This window comes from Amborella trichopoda, chromosome 8 (assembly GCF_054954075.1).
Source record: "Amborella trichopoda isolate Santa Cruz 75 chromosome 8, AtrichopodaSantaCruz75HAP2 v2.0, whole genome shotgun sequence".
Taxonomy (NCBI): domain Eukaryota; kingdom Viridiplantae; phylum Streptophyta; class Magnoliopsida; order Amborellales; family Amborellaceae; genus Amborella; species Amborella trichopoda.
Window position 1 is genome coordinate 9,904,949 of NC_142343.1, and position 10,488 is coordinate 9,915,436.

Genomic DNA, 10,488 nt, shown 5'->3' on the forward strand with positions numbered 1-10,488 from the left:
CTCTATTGAGCAGGTCTTAAAAGTAAGCGTGCATTTTAGGATTGTCTTTATATCAAGTTAGGTCAAAATCCTGATCTTTACTGGTGATGGGTTGCCTGAGTAGACTTCTCCAAGTTGTATGTGAACCCACTCGCCTACTAACTGGTTGATTGCTAAGACTGGAATGTTGGGCTGCTAGTTGACCATCGGCGTTCATACGGTTGAGATCGGCTGACTTAGAGATTTGGGCAGGGGCCTTATTCTTGTTGTGCCGATTGGATTTGAGGTTAACCCCTATGTCTTGGAGGATTGCCCTCGGCCTCACCCCTTGACTATTCAAGGTGTTACAAACCTTATCAACCAATTGACTCGTGACTTGTAACAGGTGGCCTTGAAGGCGGCTTGGACAACTAGGTTTGGTTCCATGCTGGTTGAGAGTCGGCTCACTGACACGAGTGCTATGGATGATTTGTGAGGGAGCACTGTGACGGTGCCTCTCGGACCGACTAGGTTCTCTGAATCTATATTGAGATGAGGCCATAGGGTTAGACCTTACTCTGCTTTGATCCTGGATCATGACTCCTAGACTTAGGTTGAGATCTAGACTCGACGACTTAAAAAAGACCTAGTCTAACTCTAGGGGCAAAACCCTAACTAAGATCTAGGCTAGGACTGGACTGAATGAAACCTGCTAGACTTGATGGGTTTTGGTTTGAACCCTAAACTAGGGTAAACCTAGTTTAGCTCTAGAGGCAAATATATGCTTAGACCTATGCTAGAACCTAGACTAAGATCTAGACTAGATGGGTACGAGTCTCAGCTCGGACCAAGAGAGGGTCTAGGTTCGGACCTAGATGTGAGCCTTGTTCAAACCTGAACTGAGCTGGGTGTAAGCCTGGGCTTAGACCAAGAGGGTTTTGAAGATCATACAGGGTGTGGACTCAGATTGGATCAAGGTTGGTTTAGGCACGAGCCCTTGGATCCGACCAAAAGGGAGGCCTAGGTTCGAACCAAGGTGTGAACCTAGTTCGGGTCTGGGCTAGGCTGGGTATAAACCTAAACTTGGACCTAGAGAATTTTGATGATCAGACCAGATATGGACCCGGACCTGATCAAGGTTGGTTTAGGCACGAGCCCCTGACCCGGACCAAAAAGGGGCTTAGGTTGGGACCAAGATGTGAACCTGGTTCGAACCTGGGCTAGGCTGGGTACAAGCCTGGACTTAAACCCAGAGAGTTTGATAATCAGACCAAGTATGGACCCGGACTGGATCAAAGATGAATTAGGAACGAGCCTTCGGCTCGGACTGAGAAGGGGCCTAAGTTCGGACCAAGGCGAAACCTGGTTCAGACCTGAACTAAGATGGGTATAAGCTTGGACTTGAACCTAGAGGGTTCAGCTCAAACCAAAAGTAGGTCCGGACTGAGGTCTAAGATTAACCAACAGAAATAAGCAAGCATAACACGCAAAAACTTTTGACCTAGATTATAGGTAGGCTTAGCTTGAGAGGGGGTTCCTAACTATTGAAATGCGGTTAGGTTGATATAGGTCCCCACATAGGTTCTGACCTCCTGTTATAGGATTTTCACCAGGTCCTACTGTACGCGGAGTTGCTTTGAGGCAAAGGATTATGGAGGGGCGCTCACAGTTAAAGTTACGTGAATCCCAACCGCCTCGACTCTCAAAGCGATGTTCCCCTCACCCCGTTAACGCGGATTTTGGGGGTTTTCGAAATATTTGTTTGTTGGTTTCTCGGTCCAGTGTGTGTTGGAGTGTATAAAGAAGCACAAAATCAAAAATAATTGGCAAGCACACAATGCAAAGAGGAAGTAAAGCGAACGCTTGGCGTTAATCATGCCTAGCGATGCACGCTTCGAGGTGAAGCTCGCTCAAAGCACAATATAGATGGCAGGGTAAGCAACCCCTAAGAAGGTACAGTCAAAACAATGAGACCAAACACAGTCCGTACTAAGTCAAGCAGGGCCCAAGTCGAGGGTGACTCGAATGGGACACGGTTCAGGGAGGGTGTAAGCAACCCTCAATGTATTTTTTTTATTTTTTTATTTTTTATATTTTTAACTTTGATGAAATACAAGTAAACTAAGCATGGTGAAAGCAGGGAAAACATGATCTCAATCAAAATTAACAAACTAAAATAAAATCAAAAGCCAGGAACAGAATAGATCTATCTGAAACAAAATATTTTTTTTATTTTTTAAAAATTTCATTTTAAGCCAAAAATTGGTGAACAGGAAGCCAAAAAACATCTGAAAGAGGTCTGTGTGGTCCCATGAATTTTTTGGGACCACTGCAGCTGGGCGACATTGGTGACGTCGCCTAGGTGGCACTACTGGTGTCGCCCTTACAAGCTGGGCGACACTGCTGGTGTCGACCGAAAAATATATATATTTTTTATTTTTTAAAAAATTTGATGAAATAAGGTTACAATAAACTTGAGGGAAAATAATATTTTTGATGAAATAAATTAAAATAAAGTAAAACAGAAAAGTGCAGATATAAAAGACCCCTCTTAAGAAAATCATTTTTTTGTATTTTTAAAATTTTTATTTTGATCTGAAATTTTTGACCAGTCACAAGAGAGTCCTTGGAACAAGTATAAAAAGTATCAGAGAGATTTGAGACTTCTGGACTTGGGCAACAGGGGGGGTGTCGCTCTGGACCCGGGCGGCACTGGTGGTGTCACCCAAGACAGTCAAGGTTTCGTAGCACTGAAACCCTGAGTCCTGGTCACAGCCGATTTTTGGGACTTTTTTTGTGACTAAAAACAGTAAAAAATAGCATTTAAAACTCGTGTTTTGGCGCTTGGATCAAGCTCGAAAGGTCCCACGGTGAGCGCCAAACTGTTTACAATGAAAATTTGAAAGATCTTTTGACGAAGATCTCTCGGATTTTGACACCTGAAACTGATAAAAATAGCGTGATAGAGAAAGTGAGACAAATCGAATTCTGAGCCTCAAATCTGTAGCAGAGCCAGCATGATCCAAGACATTAAAACACGAGTTCAAAACAAACTGATCAAAATTAATCAAAATAAAATCAAAACAATAAGAAGCAGAAGAAAGAAAGGGTAAGAAAATAATACCAAACCGAGTCGAATGGCAGGGACTCCCAAGCCTTCGAGGGCTCGCCCGTATCAGAATCAACGTCCTCTTTGCCTCTCTGATTCAGATGTTGATCAGGCAATCTCTGATTGAAAAGGGTTGTTATGCCCTAGAGATGGTTTAGAACTAGGGTTCCCTAGGTCTAGGTTAAGGTTTCTCAGGCTTACGGTTAGGGTTTTCAGATTATGGTTTTAGGCTTAACCTTCTCTGAGCAAAAACTGGTCCCCTTGAATGGCAACGAAAAAGAGTTTAATCTGTTGGGAAGGGTATCTTTCCATAACCAATAGATCCTCCAACCAAAGATAGCATTTTTAGGGATCCGGATTTGGGCGATACCAATGGTGTCGCCCGGGAGACACGCCTAGTGTCGCTCAAACAAATATGGTAAAACTTCACAAAAAGGGCAAGAAATTGACACACGAAAGAAACTTCTGATTTGGGCCTAAACAAGGCCGCCTAAGACTGAGCAGCACCACTCGTGTCGCCCAGACCAAAGTTGGTTCAAATTAAAAATTTCCACTTCAGGTATGTTCCTCAGCCTCTTGTGAAGCTCTCAGAGATAATTTGGGTCAAAAAGGATTTTTCTACTATTTTAAATTATTTTTATGGTAAAATAAGGCGTCTACAGGATTCTAGCTCAAAACAGGGTATCTACAGGGTTCTGGGCAGGCAGATTTGTTCTGGGTCACAGGGTAGGCTATGTGGACTATGGATTTGGATTTGCTAGGGCAGTGTGGTCCTAAGTGTTTAGAAAACCACAGAATTTGCCAGATTTAAAATGGGGCATCTACAATGACATATGTGGTCCTTTGAATGTGGCTTCCAAAAGCTGCAAAAGATATTTCATCATTTTTATAAATGGCCACTCGCAATATGACCATTACTAAATTCGAAGCCTTAGATAAGTTTAAGGTACATAAAGTCGAGGTAGAAAATCAGACAAACATAAGAATCAAAGTCCTTAAAACTGATAGAAGGGGAATACTATTCCGAGCTCTTTAAAAATTTATGTGTAGAAAATGGAATCATTCATCAATACACTATGCCCTATACCCCCGAACAAAATGGTGTAGCCGAGATAAGGAATAGGATCTTGGTTGAAATGATGACAAGTATGATGGGGTATGCAATGCTCTCCCTTGAATTTTGGGGAGAAGTCGTGTTAATGGCATGTTGTATCCTTAATCATACTCCCACTTACTCCTCAAGAAATGTGCATTGGTTGTGCTATTTCCCTTGACCACCGTAGAATATGGGGATGCTCAACCTATTTCCTAATCCCATACCAAAACAAAACTAAGCTTCAACCTAAAACTATGAAATCCATAGTCATTGGCTACCCTACCATGGTAAGGGGTATCGATTCTACAATCCTGAAACTGATGTTGTTATTGAAAGCTGCAATGCTCAAGCAAGATTGAGTCACAAATAAAGCAACTTTTTTGAGGAGATGAGAGATAAGGATGTGCTTTAAGAACCCGAACTTGAAACCTCCAATCCAGTTGAACCTAAACCTCCATCTTCTAAACAATTTGAAACAGAACCCGAACTAAGAGGAATTAATCGAACCACTAGACCACCTCTATACCTTGAGCATTTTGTCTACCTGGGGGAACACTTTGATAAGGTTGGGGGATATCCTGATATTGAGTTTGAAACTTACTATGAAGCCTTGACCTGTCTTAAAAAAGAATATTGGGCAGAAGTGATGAAAGATGAATATACCTCTATAAACCAAAACCATGTTTGGGAATTAGTACCCCTACCTTAGAACCGTAAGGCTATAAGTTGTAAGTGGATCTATAAGAAGAAATTGAACTCAGAAAGAAGAATAGAAAAATAAAAAGCCAAACTAGTAGCCAAAGGATTTACTTAAAAAGAAAGGATAGACAATGATGAAACTTTTTCCCCTATTGCTAAGTTTCGGTCTATTCGCATCTTAATGGCCATAGCTGCCCATTTTGATTTTGAGGTTCATCAAATGGATATAAAAACAATCTTCTTATATGGGGATTTAGAAGAGGAAATCTAATGAAACAACCTAAGAGATTTGAAAAAAAAGGGGAAGGAAACCTAGTGTGCAAACTTAATAAATTCATTAATGACCTTAAACAAGCATCGTGTCAGTGGTACATAAAATTTCAAGAGACACTTTCTCGTACAAGGTTCTCTGCAAATGATAATGACTACTATATCTACCAAGAGAACAGTGGGAGTGAAGTAATCTTTATTTCCTTATATGTGGATGATATGTTAATCGTTAGTAGGTTGATTGCCCTAGTAGTAGAGACAAAAACATTCCTTGCACAATACTTTCATACGAAGGATCTTGGAGAAGCTTCATATACATTGGGCATCAAGATAATAAGAAATAAAAGAGAGAGAACCATCCAACTTTCCCAGGCAACCTATTGCCAAAGGACATTGGAAAAGTTCGAGATAGATAAATGTGAGCCCATGTCTGCTCCTATAGACAAAAAGATGAAGCTCAGTAATAAAATGTGTCCTACTAAAGATGAAGATATAAAAATCATGGAGAGTATCATATAGAAGCGCGGTGGGATCCCTTATGTAAGCCATGAAGGGAACAATGCCTAATTTGTTTTTCGTCATGAGCATGGTTAGCCGATTCCAATGCAATCCTGGTGTTGAGCATTGAAAGGTGGTTAATAGAATCATATATTTGAAAGGGACCGTGAACTACGCGCTTACATATGGAGGATGAACTGAAATTACAATTGAGGGGAATTTGGATGTAAGCTATATCTCAGATCAAGATAATGCGAAGTCCACATTTGGATTTGTGTTTATGCTTGGAGGGAGTACAATTTCTTGGAAGTCTAAGAAACAAGATGTGGTGGTGTAGTCCACCATGGAGATTAAGTATGTGGCGTGTTGTTTAGCAACCAAGGAGGGTGTATGGATTAAGAAATTTCTTAATTGACTTGACTTTCACCCCATGCCTTGTGAGGAGGTAAGGATTTTCCGTGACAACACAATGGCAATTGAGTGTCGAAAGAGCCACGTTTCTATAAGGATTCCAAGCATATAAAGCCCTACTTCTATGACCTACGGAACGAAGTGAGATTGAGAGAGATCAAGATTAGCTATATATCCATAGAGCTAATGATTGCAGAACCTCTGACAAAGGGGGTTACCCCTAATATTTTTGTGAGACATGTGAGAGAGATGAGGATGAGAGAAAGTGAGAAAGAGAGAATGTAAGGCTTTTAAATTTCAAGTGGTAGGTGTTGGGTGAGTGTGGTCATTAAAGGCTTTATGACTGCTTGTAAATGAAATTATATAGTGGGACATGAACTCAGTAGGAGTGTGGTCCCATATGGACCTTATTAAACAAACGATATTTGCTGATACTGGACTGTGCTTAATGTGCAAGGTCGATCTGGTTGGGGAAAACCCATATTACTTGGGCATAGAGAAACAAACGAATAAAAGTTATATGGGTTATCCCTTAATGAGGTCGAAGTATGCCCGGAAGAATGAGTCGAGGGACTGAGTGACCCTTAGAAGTTATGGAGGCCTTCAAAGACGGGGACAAAGCCTCATCATTTGTACCATCACATGACATGCACATCGATAGCCGTTTTCGAGAAAACGTACCACCTTTTAGGGTGAAACATGTGTATGTGTGGGAGATACTCCCTGTGCACCATCGAGTTATGGATTGCATTAGGTCAGGATGACCTAAATTTCGTCTCCAAGGGGAACCTAAAATCCATATACTGGGATTGTAAGCCCTTGCCCATTGGTTAGACTTTGGTAACCCACTAATGATCCCCTGCATGGATTGTGGGTCATGGGCAACTCTGGGTCAGTTTGAGAAAATATGTGTGGTTTGTAGTTCGCAGTTGGATATGGAGTGCTCTAGTGGATATTTATTCTTAAACCATATGGATCATTTTCCTATCAAAATATTTAATTTTGTTTATTTTAATAATATATGAATTTTAGAATTATTGTTTGATTTTTTCTAAATCTTTGGGTATTTTATTTATCAAATTTAGATTTATAAAAACATAGATATTAATTTTATAATGATTTAAATATTCAATTAATGATTTTGTGTATGTCTAAAAATTATATAATTGCATGAGAGGCCCAATAGGTCTTTTGGGCCCACCATTACAAATTGAGTAGGGCCCATTATGTGCCACAATGGGGGGCATGCCCCACTTAGGAAGACTTTCTATTTTGTGAGATCAAGCTCTAAAGCTTGATAGATAAGTTTGTGTTGTTTTAAGAAAACTCAAGCCTTGAGGAAATTTTGAATGATGTTTTGATATGTATGAGAAGGCTTATGCATAAAATAAAAAAGGATAATATTATGATATATTAATTTCTTATTTGAATTAGTTGATTGGAAAATGGTTTAGGAAGTGGGGGATAATGGCTCTAGCACTTTCTATAGGATGTTGATGGCACATTTATGGAATGAAGAGCCCATATCTCTCACCTCACAAGTCACGCAAGATCAATTGTGCATATTCAATCTCACATGAGTGGCAAGCCAAGGAAAATCCTAAGAGACCCTAATCCTGTTCAAGCACTATATAAAAAAGTTGATCCCTATCCAAATCTCTACACCTCATAGCTTTCCATCTCTCTCCTAAAACTTTCATATGGGTACGCCCCACTTGAATCAATCTCTCTCCTTAGAAACTCTCTCTCTCTTATGAAGGCCCAAAGGGGGCACGCCCCACTCTCTCATCCTTGATGGTTGCTCTCGTCTCTCATCTTATCTCATCTCTTCTTGGAGTGAAGTCTATGGCGTTGTGATAAAAAGAGAAGAATCTCTCTCAAACTAGGTTATCAAGGGGCTTCACCTAAAGGTTTGAGAAATGTGATCGAGGGGTTCATGTTCTATTCATGTGGTTTATCCAAACTTGTTTTCTCGGTTGATATTGAAGGTTGATTATTAGATCCCGCATCATCGAAAAGTGGTGACTCAGTGTGGAGTGTAAGAAATCTGGTTGAGGTAATCTCTAGTACACTCTTTTGTTTCTTACTTATTTGTTTTCTTCATTTCCAAACATATGTTAAGTCTTTTCTTTGTTGATGAAAAGAGTGGTTTTGAATGACTTCAAGTTTTTGAGATCCTATCGTATTCTTTTATTTTATGTTATTTGAAGTTATTATATTTGTTAAAGGACTACTTGTAAGTGATCTAGACCGTGAAGAAAAAAAACAGAATTGAAAAAAGAAAAAAAATAATAATTATATACTCCAGCTAGATCACACGAATCCTTCTTTCTGAAGGTACCATTCAATCAAACAATGCCCAGCTCTATAAAGGAGAGACTGCCTAATACTGGGCAGAATCATCATCGACAAGTTTTCAAGACCATGCATGACCCAGGTAAAATCTTCTAGATTGTCCAACAAGTTCCTGTAATAAGAGGCCTCCTTTGATGGCGAAGAATCGCCGACAAAGGCCAAACCCCGGGGCATCAATGGCTTGGATTGGATGCATCGGAGGGCAAATCACATAAATCTGATTATAAGCCCAAGTTTGCAAACAATATATGCAAGATCAGAAGTCAGAAAAATGGATTCAGAAAATCAAGATGCAAAGCTCTCCATGCCGCAACTTCCGGCACGGTGGACCACTGTTCCCGGCTGCGAGTCCCAACACAAACGTCATATGACCTCTATTCTTCATAGGCCCATTCTAAGGGAAACAAAGAGGTAAAACAATGAAAAGGAATCTGAAACAGTGGACATACCTGAAGGATGATCATGCTACCTTCAGTATAGCGATAACCCGAACACCCAATCATGCAGTCTGCAAAACATGTGAGCAGGAAGGGCCGCCACAATGTTGTGATCAGAATTTTGCCAAAAGGTATAAACAAGGTGGATCAGGGAACTCTTAACGGAAGGGAACAATACAAGGACCAAAAAACAAAACAAGAAAATCCGGACTTGTTCTTCAGGCATAGAGTTGTCCTTGTTCAAGACCAGATTCTCCATATCCACCAAATCCCCTGATGGAATGTCGGCCGCCCCAAAAATTTGTCACCCAGAAGGGTATGGTCGTCAATGGACGAGTGGAATGGTATGGAACTCCAAAACTTAATCCCAAAGTGAAAGTCAACTCTTCAAAGTAAAACAGAAGCTGGGCTTCATAGACCCAATCACAGAGTACATGGACAATGTTTTCAAGCATTCTCAATGCCATTTCACTAAAAAAAAGATAGAGTCATAGAGATGAAAGAATAAAAGAGACACAAGCCATTGGATAGAAAACCTCAATTTTATTCAATTTTCAAATCCATTACATGGGGATCACTCTCCTCTTCAAGAGGGATAAAAAAAACTGAAAAAGAAAATAAAACCCTAGAACTAAGAAAATGCAAGCCCTAAGAAGCAACTAAAAACTCTAAGATCTATGGCCTTATTTCATTAGTGGCCAAACATTGCATGAAAAACAAAACAAAAATCAGAAAAACTCCATTAATTGGAAGAAGAAGAGCTTGGCGAATCGCAACGAGCCTTCTTCAAGTTCTTGTGTGCTCTTTTCAACTCCTCTTCAAGGCTCGTGTTCACAACATTCTTGATGGCTATTTGAACCTCCAACGAGGCAATGAGAGCATCCTTACGACCCATTTCATCTTCAAGTGCCTCAATGGAATGCCTTTGAAGAAGGAAATGTTCTTGAAGAATGCTAAAGCCTATGATCACTTGACTGGTAAAATTGGTGAATTGACTTGCAAATCCCTCAAAATCATGGGCAATGGGACCCCAGTCATTGGATGACTGATAGTTCTCCTCAGAATTCTCAGAAGAAGGTGACAAAAGGGATGGAGAAGAAGGAGGCTTACAAACAAAAGAACCGCATATTTCATAAGAAAGGGAGCCATTTGAGTTGAACTCCCATCATTCATGAGAATTATCGCTCCTTTCCTGAAAACATGGTTTAAAACCTGCAAGAAGTGAGTTAGAAGCAAAATAATGGAAAAGAGCAAGATAGAAATCTTAAGAGAACTCAAGATAGAATAAAAACAGCCGTAAGACCCAGTTTTATAGACTTCTAAAGTCTCCAGAAGCCAGAAACTGCCTTGAAACACAAAATGGAAACTTCTCAAAAAAGGTCGAAGAAAAAAGGAACTTGTGTCAGGAAACAAAGTGTGGAAGACTAAAGATCATGCCAGAAGATTGAGACGCAAGTACCTAACTCCACTTGATTGATCAGAAAAATCGAATCATCATGTTGGCATAACCCGAACCTAGCCCGATGTCATCCTAATGAATTATGGCCGGGAAAACAGTCCGAAAGTATCATTTCACAATAATGCACCTACCAAATTTGAGGCACTTCAAACATACCTTCCTAACCCACTTTCCAAAAGCTTTATCCATGACTCAA

The 10,488-nt window shown here is 40.2% G+C and overlaps 1 long non-coding RNA gene across 1 annotated transcript; it reads right to left on the reverse strand.

Moving 5' to 3' along the window:
* Window positions 1-9,356: 9,356 nt before the first annotated feature.
* Window positions 9,357-10,488, reverse strand: LOC148780775 (uncharacterized). The gene is made up of 2 exons (XR_016060525.1): window positions 10,293-10,488; window positions 9,357-10,045 (listed from the first exon to the last, which is right to left on the reverse strand). It is a non-coding gene; the product is annotated as an uncharacterized LOC148780775 (long non-coding RNA).